The sequence below is a fragment of the Gopherus flavomarginatus genome, chromosome 2 (genome assembly GCF_025201925.1).
Source record: "Gopherus flavomarginatus isolate rGopFla2 chromosome 2, rGopFla2.mat.asm, whole genome shotgun sequence".
In the NCBI taxonomy this organism is placed as follows: domain Eukaryota; kingdom Metazoa; phylum Chordata; order Testudines; family Testudinidae; genus Gopherus; species Gopherus flavomarginatus.
The window spans coordinates 244,089,320-244,102,033 of NC_066618.1; positions in this window are offsets into that span (position 1 = coordinate 244,089,320).

The window sequence follows — 12,714 nt, forward strand, 5'->3', positions numbered from 1 at the left end:
ATGAAAATCCCTCTTAATGTCATTGATGCAAAGGCTTTAGATCAGGGATGGGCAAACTATGGCCCGCAGGACCGTCCTGCCTTGCCCCCGAGCTCCTGGCCCGGGAGGCTAGCCCCCAGCCCCTTCCCTGCTGTCCTCCCCCACTCACAGCGTCAATTCACTCACTCTGCCACCGGTACAGTGCTCTGGGCGGCAGGGCTGTGAGCTCCTGAGACAGCACAACTGCAGAGCCTGGCCTGACCCAGTGCTTTGTGCTGCGTGGTGGCGGCGGCATGGCCCGGCTCCAGCCAGGAGGTGCGGCTGTAGCACTGCCAGCCACTGGTGCTCTAGGCAGTGTGTTAAGGGGGCATGGAACAGAGGGGTTGGATAGAGGGCAGGGGAGTTTGGTGTGGTGGTCAGGGGGCAAGGATGTGGGTAGGGGTTGGGGCAGTCGGGAGGAATGGGGGGTTCAATGGGGGCAGCAGTTCCGGAGGGAAGTCAGGAAGGAGTGGGGGTTGGATGAGGTGCCAGAGGACAGTCAGAGACAGAGGATCTGGGGCAGTCAGGGGACAGGGAGAAGGGGTGGTTGGATGGGGCAAGGGTCCCGTGGGGGCTATCAGGAATAAGAAGAGGGGTTGGATGGGACGGCGGGGATCCAGGGGTTGTCAGGGGACAGGGGTGTGTGGATAAGGCAGGTGTCCTGGGGGGCTGTCAGAGAATGGGGGAAGGGGGCTTGGATGGGGCAGGAGTCCTGGAGGGGGCAGACAGGAGGTGGGGGCTGGGCCATGGCCCCCTCCCCTAACCAGCCCTCCATACACATTTACAAAACTCGATGCAACCCTCAGGCCAAAAATTTGCCCAACCCTGCTTTAGATAGTCCAGAATGTGCTTCCATATCTCCTATGGGAATGGATCGGCAAGAGCCAAATGAGGGTTAAGTAGACTCATTTGGAAAATACACACTCACACACATGCACATATAAAATCTTTGTCCAGCCTTAAAACCAGTAGTGCAGTCGAGGGTAAACTGAGTTAACCTACTTCTCATTTGATGTATATGGAGTTTACCCATTTTGCATTTAGGGAATATGGCTGTTACATTCCAGGGTGCAATCCAGACCAGTGAAGGGTTGTGTCACCTCCTGCCCCACAATGTTGGGTGCCTCACAATGCTTTGCTGCTGTAGCTCCCAACCTGGACTACTCACAAACTGCCTAACAGCATGCAGGTCATACTCTGAGTGTCTGTATATAGCTGCAACCCTGGTCCAGCAGCTCTGACCTTTGCAACCTGTCAGCAACACGCCAGTCACACTCTGGTTTCCAGCAGCCTTGGTTACTACTTGCAAGGTGACCCCACACACAATCCCAGTCCCAGGTTTTCCCAAAAAATATGTATTCTTCATTGTCCAGCCCATTCCTGGACAGTTCAGATATTAAAGGTCTGTTGTCCCTGTAAAGGATCAATATTCAACAGTTTGCTACTTCAGCTGGAGTTACCAAATAGTTCAGTTCATTAAAAACATGAAACAAGTTTATTAATTAAAAAGATAGATTTAAAGTGAATTCAAGTATAAGACATAAAATTAGAAATGGTAACAAGCAAATAAAAGTAGAAACACACATCTAAAAGTCTAAAACTTAGTCTAGCAAGCTGGCCTTTCTCACCCACAGTCTTCCAGTGAGATGGTGACTGACCCTTTTCTTGGTCAGGACCTCTCTCCCAGAGATGCGAATGTGCTGGTGTCTTTATTTTCTTTGGTGAAAGAGAGAGAGAACTTTGGGTTCTCTTCCCCTCACTTATAGTCCAGTCAACCTTTGAAGTGGGTTCCTCTGAGGAAGAAGTAGAGTTTATTCAAACAGTAAAGAAAGCAACAGGGAATCTGATGGTGAAGGAGCCTCCATGCTCTTTCTTCTCACCTGTGTTTGCTGAAATGCAAATTTGCTTTGTCTCCTGCCATCAGTTCTCCCTGTGGTCTCAAGAACCTTGTTTACTTCTTACACGAAAACTGAGGTAAACACACACTTCTTCATTCAGGATAGACCTGTTGAACAATTTCTGCCTGGGCAGGCTGTGTGGTTTTAAACATGTGCTAATAACATCATACAGCAGGTTTTCATAACTTTACATATAATGTTGCCAGGGCCGAGGCTTCTATTTAGGTAACCTAGGCGGTCACGAGGGCACCAGGATTTGGGGGCGGCGGCAGGCTGCTCCAGTGGACTGCCTGCGGCAGGTCCACCAGAGCCACGGGACCAGCGGACCCTCCGCAGGAACGCCTGGGGGAGGTCCACTGGAGCCGCGGGACCGGCGAGCGGCAGAGCGCCCCCCACAGCGTGCCACTGTGCTTGGCTAGAGCCAGCCCTGTGCCTAGGGCTCCAAAAACCCTGTTGTTGCTCCTCAATGTTGCTACATACATTTCACCATGATATTATTGACAAACGAGTTATTGGTTTTCAGATGATACCTCATAAGGGCATGTTTTGTACGAAAATTATTAAAGTGGTAGGTAGGCTGTGAATTTCAGTCACAATGGCACTAAGATTAGCCACTTACTTTTTTTAACCTCTTCACCACTGCTTAGAAGTGAACACAAACCAAACTTTTTAATTTTTTTTTATTTTGAAAGTTATGAAGAAGATTAGGGATTGTGAAAATCCAATGTGTGCTCAAAGAAAAAAAGCAAAGGGGAAAGATAATCAACATCATAAACAGTTTTATCATTCTTAATATCTATATAAGATGTTGTACAGGCATTAACAAGTTATAAGGAAACAAGGATTTTAATCACAGAAAAGTGTGGCACAGAAGACTTGATTTGTGTAGGAGTGAGCTTAATGGATTTCTCTCTTTTAAAAACAGGAGGAGAAAGTGGCATACCATTACACTGAAGATACATTGGAAGCAGCAGGTTTACCGGCCGTCACCTTGAAGACCCTGCAGAGGGCACGCTCATCTAATGAAGAGAACAGAACTGGAAAGGGCAGCCAGGCAGAGGGCTTTATTCACAAAAGATCAGCCTCCAAGCAAGAAGATGCCATGGTCTTTTGTGTGAAGGAAAATTGCACAAAGTGGAGAAGGGGAGGGCCAGGAGAGGGACAGCAGCCTCAAATTTTCTAGAAATTTAGATGGGCTTCCAATATATATCAAAACATCTGGATACGTATGGAATGCTAGCCCAAACTCTAGAGAGTTTGAAGTTTGCCTGTCACTAATATATGAAGTAATGGGCTATTTTTGCTGCAAAATGCAATAAAATAAAAACAAGAGTCAGTGAATTGTCAGTGTTTCACTGCCATCTATTGGATTTAAAGTGAATGTAATGTATTATCATCTTTTAAGTATGAAAAACAATGAAAGTACTTATTCAACAACATAAAGCAAAGGACATGCTTGCACTAGGAAGAAATACTTTAACGCTATCCATGAAAGTAATTTACCTCTCCAAAGTAAGGGCAGAAGCTGTACACCTATCTTGTAGGAAACACAACTTTTCATTTACCCTGATGAGAAATAAACATGTTAGGATGTCAAGGAAAGATGTCAGCTGCTGATAGAATTGAGAATGCCAAGCTTGCGGGGCCATAGGACAGTCAAAAAGTGAGATATCCTAGTATTTGCTCCGTTTTGGGAAGAACAACTAACACGGGCTTTCCTTTACTTTCTAAGAAATTAGTGTTTAAAGAGAAGCCTAGAAAAGTTTGGCAGCAATGGCACTTGGATTGTTTTTATCTCACCCTGGAACCATAAGTAATAAAGAAAGTGCTTGGAGAGAAGCCTTTTACATTGCTTCGCCATGACAGCAACCACTCGTGATCTGCTCACATACATCCTCCAAACATGTAAGTTACTCCCACTTATGCTATATGAGTGCTATTGCCAGCCACTCATGAATTATACTGAGGAGCAGTATCAACAAACTCTCAGTCCCAGATCCCCCAGAAATGTGCATCTTGTACTGCCCGAAACCCTCTTGGACAATACAACATCATATAAAGTCCGTCATTTCAATAATAGAAAGTGATATGCACAAATCCTGTTATCCCAAAAAGAGTTTCCCAAACACTTTAATCCAAACACACTGGTTTAGATAAAACAATGCAACAAGTTTATTAACTACAGAAAGATAGATTTTAAGTGACTACTAATAATGAGGCATAAAATTCAGAATTGGTTACAAGAAAATAAAAGTAAAACACAATTAATGCTTAACTTAAACTAAATGGATTCAAATTAAAGCTCTCTCTCACCACAGTCCTATTGCCTGAATCCTTTAACCAGTGAGTGCTGTATGAAGCATTTTCTTTAAGCCACAAGGCTCGTGAGTTGGCCTGACTTATAGAATGGTAGAGCTGGTTGAAAAAATTTCTATCAGAACATTTTTCTTTTGGAAAATGTTGATTAACTGACAGTGGAAAGTTTGGTGCAAACATGTCAATGTTGATGGAATTTGATCTAGAAAAAAACCCTACACAAAGAGATTTGACAATGTCAAAACATTAAGTTTTGGCATGATCAGAATAGAATATTTTGATTTTCATTTTAAAAATGGTTCTTCATTTAAAAATTTCTTTTACTATAACATTGGTTTAAAAAAATTAAAATGTCAAAATCAAAACAGACTGTTCTGATGTAATAAAAAAGAAACATTTTGATCAACCCCAAGCAGTTTTTTCCCCCACAATTTGGTTTGGAAGGAACTTCATAATTTTTGTTTTCATTCTCTTTTGCAACAGAATATTTTTTTCAAATTCATGGAATTGTCCATGAAATGGAAAATCCAGTTCTTGCCTAGCTCTTTTGAACAATAGGCTAGAAACTAGTCCTAGATCTAAGGCTGATGATTGATTATAAGTGCTTCACATGCAGGAGGAGTAAACATATCCCCTGGCTTACAAGTTTACCCATAGCCAGATATTCCCACAATTATCTGAGTGCTTACTTCATCCAGGATATGCAGTAGGGGTAGTATCAGGAAGTAGCCGTGTTAATCTGTATCCACAAAAACAACAAAAACAATTTTCACTCCATGCATCTGAAGAAGCAGTAGGGGTAAGGATTACTACTGAGAGCAACAGGGAGCTGATTTGGCCACAGATGCATATCCTTTAGTCAGAGGGACTGGGAGGGAAATTGGTGGGGAGCTGAAGCAAAGGGTAGCAAGATTAAGGCAGCATCTTAAAAATAAACTTACTGGATAGCATTAGAGAACTGGTTCCCAGCTGCTGGTGTGCACGCCAGTGCCAGGTAGGTTCCCTCTTCCTACCTTAATTATCAGCCTTTGTACTGGGCCCAAGTGCACCAGTGCTACCAGACACTCATTCCGTTGTACACACTTGCATCTGCAGTGTAGCTTGTGCTGGTCCAAGCCCCACTCTTGTGGTTGCAAGACTGAGGCTTGGAGCAGCCCAAGCTCCATTATGGGTTAGATAGCACCTAAGAGGCTTGGGAGCCGCTAAGATGGATTGTATAGCAGTAGTCATGCTATAGCTGCAGAAAGATTTCAGCTCATTGCTGGGACACAGGATTCAAAATGACAGAATTAGATGCCCTTAAAGCCCAAGGAGAAATAATGTATGTAACAAGTCCCATGCATTCAGCAAGAGACTCATACATAGACTTCATGCACCAAGAAGCAAACAAATGTTTTCTCATAGTGTACTTATTTGAACTTGATGCACCATCCCTACATACTCCACTGAAGTCAACAGACTGATTCCAACAGAAATACAAGCCTTCAAATGTATCATACATAGATGTATCTACACTGCTAAACAGAATTTAATTTAAGAATAAATATTGACTTTGGATAATATATTTTGAACATACCCAAGAAACGCTTAAAAATAATGTTTTGCTCAGACAACATTCAGATCTGGAAAAGAAAGTTCTTTAAACATTTTAGCCTTTAGATCCAGAACAGAAACAAGCAGTATGTGATAATAGAGAGATGAAAGGTTTCCCCTGCCCATCCCCATATTACTGGTTCTTCTACTGAAGGAGCAAACAGCTTTTAATTTTTTTTAAACTATACTTTGGCCCTCTCTAAATGGTTCATTCAAAAAAGATTAAACATTACAGCCTGTATTACCCACGTCCTCCCTAGCAGCAACGCTATGTCTATATACATCTCTGGGAGCCTGGAATAGATCCAGCACAGTTTTTTCAAACGTTATCCATTTGATTCCTATGATTTTCTGCTGGAGGCTGTTCATTGATCAGACCAGCTTTGCTGTAGTCCATGCTCTTGGCATCCTCAGAGGTCATTCAGGACTCACATGTGTGTCTAGTTCTCACCATTGTCAAAGTCATTGTATGACTTAATACCTTTCTATCCACATGCAGGGCCAGATTCTGTCATGCTTGCAATAAATTTGCACTCCCTGAGTAAGAGACTGCTCACTGTGAGTAAAGATAGCAGAATTTGTCCCTTAAAGAGTAACAGCTAGTGCTCATGTGAAGCAATGCATAGAAATGTGTTCATAAATATTTGTTTCAATAAATCCAGCAGTGGCCTTTCCCTCAGTTATTCATGCATTGTGCTGTCTATGAGCTCTGAAATGGTGCTTTTTTCTAATGATGTCATGATTGCAAAAACACACTCTCAATTTCATGCATGTATGCAAGTTTGAGAAAAAAAATCTACATTTTAAAAATAGTGAATTTAGCCATTATTTTGATCAAATAATGAAATCTGACCTATCCCTCTCTCTAGATATATTGTACAGACCAGATTCTCTTGGTCTATGAGGTCTTTTTTGCACTGCCGAGGTGAGGTATAGGGATTATAAAGGTGTATTTACTGGCCAGATGAGGATTCTTCTGACTTGGGGAAATTCTTAGGTGGCATGGAGCAGGCTACTAAGGCTCTGCAACATACCGCATACACCTTCCAATAGGCAGGAGCAGGGAGGGGATAGGCGGCGTACTGCTGCACTGTGCCTTAGGAGTGGTCAAGCTGCTGGGCAAGGAGCTACTCTTTTCAGTGATGCAGCCACTGCTTTATATTCTGATATTAGTGCACAAAATTTCACCGTATAAGGAAGCTGTGTGCTGCTGTTGCTCCCCCAGGCCAAGGAGTGAACACCCTCCCCTCTCCCTGTTCTCGTCCCTTCCACGCAGCTGTCTATGTCTCCTGTCTGAGGGCATGCATGCCATTTGAACACAAGAGCGTGACTACAGACAGCTGCCTGTGAGCCTGGTGTCCACTCCAATGAGTGGGGCTAGGGGTGGCACAGCTGCACCAGAGGAACTGCTGGTGTGGGGTGCTGGCTCCTGGGAGCAGCGGCCCCACATTCTGCTCCTTTCACCGCTGAGGTTCCCGGTAGAGCCCTGCGGTTCCGTGGATACCGATTTATATCTGTGGATATCCGTATCTGTGTGGGGCTCTACCAGTCAGCTTAACTTCAGTACTTGGAAAGATAATGGAGTATATAATTAAGCAATTTGCAGACACCTGGAAGATAATAAGGTGATAAGTAATAGTCAGCATGGATTTGTCAAGAACAAATCATGTTAAACCAACTTGATAGCTTTCCTTGACAGTATAACAAGCCTTGAGGATGGGGGAAGTGGTAGACAGGGTATATCTTGACTTTAGTAAAACTTTTGGTACTGACCTTCTCATAAACAAATTAAGGAAATACAACCTAGATGGACCTACTATAAGATGGGTGCAAAGCTGTTTGGAAAACCATTCCCAGAGAGTAGTTATCAGTGGTTCACAGTCAAGCTGGAAGGACATATCAAGTGGTGTCACACAGGGATCAGTTCTGGATCCAGTTCTGTTCAATATCTTCATCAACGATTTAGACAATGGCATAGAGAGTACACTTATAAAGTTTGTGAATAATACCAAGCTGAGAGGTGTTGCCAGTGCTTTGGAGGATAGGATTAAAATTCAAAGTGATCTGAACAAACTGGAGAAATGGACTGAAGTAAATAGGATGAAATTCAATAAGGACAAATGCAAAGTACTCCACGTAGGAAGGAACAATCAGTTGCACACATACAAAATAGGAAATGGCTGCCTAGGAAGGAGAACTGCAGACAGGGATCTGGGGGGTCATAGTGGCTCACAAGCTAAATATGAGTCAACAGTGTAACACTGCTGCAAAAAAATGCAAACATCATTTTGAAATCTATTAGCAGGAGTGTTGTAAGCAAGACACGAGAAGTAATTTTTCCATTCTACTCCATGACGATTAGGCCTCAACTGGAATATTGTGTCCAGCTCTGGGTGCCACATTTCAGGAAAGATGTGGACAAGTTGGAGAAAGTCCAGAGAAGAGCAACAAAAATGATTAAAGATCTAGAAAACATGAGCTACAAAGTAAGATGGATAAAATTGGGTTTGTTTAGTCTGGAGAAGGGAAGACTGAAGCGGGGACATGATAATAGTTGTCAAGGTCATAAAAGATTGTTATAAGGAGGAGGGAGAAAAATTGTTCTCTTTAACCTCTGAGGAAAAACGAGAAGCAATGGGCTTAAATTGTAGCAAGGAAATTAGGAAAAACTTCCTAAGGGTGGTTAAGCACTGGAATAAATCGCCTAGGGAGGTTTGGAATCTCTGTCACTGGACATTTTGTAAGGGGTGTGAGAATATATTTTGATTTTTTATAAGGAGTGCTAGAACATATTTTGAGAACCAAAGGGGTTCAGGCTGGAGTAAAAGTTAAGAACCTCAGGTCTAGAATAATACTTAGTTCTCCCTTGAGTGCAGGGGACTAGACTAGATGATCTCTTGAGGTCCCTTCCAGTCTTATGATTCTATGATTCTACCCTCTGCTGACAAAAGCCAAAGTGCTGAAATGCCACAAAAATTTCTGTTCTCAGCATATTTTCAGCCTGATCTGGTCAAAAGTAAAAAGTACTTCTTCTTGCAAGAATTTCAGCACAGCTTTTCAGACTCAAGTGATTCAGATAATTTGTATAAAGCTCAGATAAATATCCAAATTTTTGTTCTCATCTGAATACAATGGAACCTCAGGACCCTTTGAGATCCAGCTATTACCAGTAAAGAGCTATTAGAGTTTAACTGACAATTTTTCAATATACCATTTAATTTTGCAACTGAGAGCCACTGGAAAAGTACTTCAGTTCTTTTCCAGAACTCAGCCCTATGTCAGTAACATTATTGTTGCTGGGAAAAAATAGACCACAGTAATATCAACATGAGTGGAAAAATTTGACTCATATTCTGGTGAGGTCAAATGAGGTTTTCAAGTGTCCTAAATATCAGGGTCATAAGACAGATAAAAAAATATTCACATACACTAGAAAAAAGGTAAACATCGAAGAATGTCACTTGATCCCCAAAGTTCAGTATGTGTCAATCTTTGCCCGGAGGAGGAAGAGAATCCATTTTGTCTGTGTTCTTTCCAGATGTTTTTATTGTCTGGCTGCTTCAGCATGATACAGGGAGCCTCAAAGGACATGGGAGCATGAAAAGTGAAAATAAAACATTCAGAAAATTACAGAGCAAGCCTCTTGTAAGTTCTTCTGTGCTTGTAGAAATGGCAGTTTTCTGTGCCTCAATTTGACCAAATCTGATAGCCTTTTCAGTTTGATGCCAAGACTATTCTCTACCAAGTTTCAAGTTTCTAAGTGCTAGATTTAAAAAAAAAGAAAAGAACAGAAAATTTAAGGAAGATTGCTATAAGTATACTTTTACCCTCATTTTCAAAAACAGATGATTTTTTTTTGCTGAAACTTTCCCAAAAACATTTAACTTGAGGCAGCAAAAAGGATTGCAAACAATTAAAGTTGGACATTTTTATGAACAACTGAAACCATGGCATTATACAGGGAAGTATTAGGCAAAGTTAATAGCAGAGGCTGCTACCACTGACCCCTTTTAATGTTTAAGCTCATCTCCACATTAAAAGATATTAATCACTTCTACCAAAGTGATTCCAAAGTGATTCACTAACCTTTTTAGAAGAGCCTTTAAGAGGAGCCTTCCACTAATATAGCATCAATGTGGGGTACAAGGTTCAAAATACTGTGATACTCACAAGTATGTTGTGCTTCCTCCTCAGTTTTGTCTCTGTTTCTCTGCTTCCCCTTATTTGTGTTCCCTTTAGAAGGAGGCCAAGATAAAAAGAAACTCAAAACTCTTCCCTCTTCACCTAGGTTCTCCTCTGGCAATTGAGATTAAAAATATCCTATTTTGGAATCTGGGAGTAGTGAGTTCACCTTTGATGCAGAAGACAGAGCCCTATCATGGTCTCCCTACAATGCTGCTTTGCAACTGAACTGCCTCCGACAGGGCCCAATCCTTTGGAGTGCTGAGTGACCTTAACTTTCAGTTGTAGTCAGTGGAAGATGAAGGTCTGAAGCACATGTCAGGGGGCACTCAGCACCTTGTAGGATCAGGATCAGAGGAATGAAACACTTCTGTAGCAATGAAGGCGCCTTCTTTTAGGTGATGGTAGTTCTTACAACATTCATTAGTCTGCTGCTCAATGGATCGAATATTTAGCTAAGAAAACTGTGAACAGCTGAGTGGGACACCACAATTAACTCCTGCTCAGTTCATCTGAAAGGACCTTCTCCTAAACATGCCTTTTATGAGACTGCCACTATTTGATACAGTCATGGGTTGGAGTGCCTCTTGTAGGTCATCTGACGTGTGCTGCAAAATGCAGATCATTTAGGAAATGCAGGTCATCTGGGAGTTGTTGAGGGCCCCAGCTACCTGTTTTCTCTTCCAAATACTTCTTTCCTTGATGCTAGCTGCCACTGAAGAGCATTCTCTTGTAGCCTTTTATTTTATTTAAAGTGAATTTTGCAATGTGGTATTAAACCACCATGGGTTTGGCTCTGGCGGCTACAGTTTCAAGCTTAACAGAGTGAAAGTCACCTCTGCTACTTGCTTCAGAGTTAGAGTCTCTAGGAATCAAAAGTAGTGACCCCACATACATTCACAAGTACAAGGTCTAATCTATTTTACATGTTTTATTAAAGTTACAATTAAAGTTATGATTATTCAAGCATACAGAAATTCTATACAGACCTAGGCATAAGTTACAAATACAGTTATACTCATATCCTTAATAATAGTGTTAGGGTCTGATGAGTCTCTCATGGCTTGATCATCAGTAGAAGGATGGTGCCTGCTGGAGTCTCCCACAGGGAGTTCAATTTTCCCACTCTGGGCATCCCCTTTTCATAATGTGATTCTGTCTATACCTACATTATGCACATGTCCAGAAAAGTGTCAACCCTATTTTCTCTTACTAGTCTGTGTCCCCTGGAAACTTAAGAGACCTCAATTTTCTATAGGCTGTGTAAGTTCCCTTTATTTTCATTAGCATTGACACACAACCTGTATCCTGTGGTTCAGACATGTCAGAGACAGATGCGCCTTTACAGCGTTTTTCTGATCTAATATTAATCTTCTGAGTAATTTTTCACAATCTTACCAGATGATCCTCTTTTCTCATAATCTTAGGGTATCGGGTTATTTCCTGGTCACTTATGTCTTCATTTCTTGTCTCCAAGGCCTAAAATAGCTAAGCTAAAGTGTTGCAGGCCTCAACCAACAGGTTTTTGCATTTCAGCTTGTCTAACTCATGTCTACTATGTGGTTCCTCTAAATACTGATCAATCTTATACTTTTATAATCCTACAAATTAACTCTAATTAACATACAACGAATATATGTAATATAACATATTGATTAATCATAACATCACACAATAAATGGATAATAAACTAAAATCATTGGCTACACTCTGGAGTGAAGAAAAATGAAGTCTCCAGAGCTTCTCTTATGAACTCCATAACAAAAAAAGCAATCTAAACTCACAGGCACACCAAAAATACTGATGGCACTGATTTCACTGTGTGCTTCAGAATACAAAACATTTCTAGCAGTTTTGATTTTATTTTAATGTTTGTTTGTGCCTCTTCTTGTGTTCAGGGGACAAAGGATTCAGCAATTGCCAGTCTGGAGAGAGAAGCAATAACACCCACAGAGGTGTGAAATTCCATCCTTTCATCTTAATTGGCGTTAACTTCAAAGTCCATTTTGACACTAACTAATTTTAAACAACCTGTACAACATAAACACCTAGCTAATGTTATTTAAATTTAATTATAAAAGAGGACAAAGTCTGTGTATGGTTTTGATTCAGAAGACCCTCTTGAGAGCAAGTAAGAGGAAAAATAAACAAAAAACACAAAACCAAAATAAACTTGGACCCAGCTGTCTCATGGCAACTTAGCAGACTCAGGCAGAGGGGAAAAAAAAGTTTGTTTTTCTGAACTACTGGTGCTTTTAACATTTCATTTAGTTTTAAAAGATATTACTTTGATATGCTCTTCAGCCAATGTGCATCAAATGAAACTTCTCCCTTTGGGGATTTTTTTCCCTGCACAATAGAAAGGACACGGGACCAATGCTGCATAGTACTGAATATCTTGTGTGAGCCACTGCCAGTAATTCTCATAGAAGCTGTTAGAAGTGCTAGTGATAATGTAGGATTCCGGCCTGGATTTTCACCTGAGATAGAATTTTAGGTCTTGTTTGCCTGTTTGATTCTTGATACGCTTATACTCTTACTAGTATTTGTGAACAGAGGGATCCTTACTAATATGTGTAAACAAAGGACAAAGACACTGTGTATGTTGCTTCTGCCTAGCCAGATGGTTTGTTAGTATAATGGGAACAGATAAGAACAGTGAAAGTGTTACTGCGCATGGTGGGAGTATAATATACAAGTGCACATT